Raw genomic sequence first — 967 nt, 5'->3', positions numbered from 1 at the left:
CACACACGCACACACACACGCACACACTCATACGCACACGCACACGCACATACACACACACGCACGCACACACGCACGCACACACATACGCACACACACACACACACACACACAAACACATACATACATACAAGCATACATACAAAGCACATTGATTTTTTTATATATATTTACTATAAATGTACTCTACTCTAGATTCTAACCTTGGTTATTTAGCTATTATTTCCTGTTCGGTTTTGGATTGCGTCAAACCACGATGATTATTTCATAATTTTCTTATTACCATTTTGCGGAATCAGTCACTGATTCTTATGGTAAAATTTATATATACTGACGGGGTAGAATTTAACTTTACCACGCGATATAGAGTAAGCATTACCGATAATCATTAATAAGCAAAATTGGCATGCCAATCTAAACACGTGTCAGTAAATAGACAGTGTGTTTTCTGTAGCTAAAGAGTCCTCTGACTCTTATTTTATATATCCCTTTTATATATCCCTTCATCGGAGACGGTGTGAGAAAATGGTTAAGCAATAATTATTCTAGATAAGATATGAAATAGAGAGTGAAGTGGAAGAATGAAAACAGACGTGAGATATGCAGGGATATTGTATCTTCAGTTCCATTATTTAGGCAGAATGGTATACATATAATATTCCTGTACCTTGTGAGTAAGTTCCAATAGTATTTAAAATTGGTCATTCCAAGCATAGAGTTTGTAAAAGGTGTTATTGAATCGAGGATTTTCTTTTTTAAACTCTCGATATTTTAATAATATTGGAACTTACTCTGCATATCTCACGTCTATTTTCATTCCTCCACTTCACTCTCTATTTCATATCTTATCTAGAATAATTATTTCTTAACCATTTTCTCACACAGTCTCCGATGAAGGGATATATAAAATGTCCCGAAAACAGCTGTATGACCTATTTATAAATGTTCTGAAATCTTTCACAGCCCT

At 34.7% G+C, this 967-nt stretch overlaps 1 protein-coding gene across 1 annotated transcript in view; it reads left to right on the top strand.

Moving 5' to 3' along the window:
* Positions 1-967, top strand: part of LOC106873143 (carbonic anhydrase 12) — a 13,759-nt gene that overhangs the window by 12,130 nt on the left and 662 nt on the right. The window lies entirely within an intron of this gene.

This window comes from Octopus bimaculoides, chromosome 1 (assembly GCF_001194135.2).
Source record: "Octopus bimaculoides isolate UCB-OBI-ISO-001 chromosome 1, ASM119413v2, whole genome shotgun sequence".
Taxonomy (NCBI): Eukaryota; Metazoa; Mollusca; class Cephalopoda; order Octopoda; family Octopodidae; genus Octopus; species Octopus bimaculoides.
Note: the sequence above shows the minus strand (reverse complement) of the source record. Positions and strands in the feature narration are given on the sequence as shown.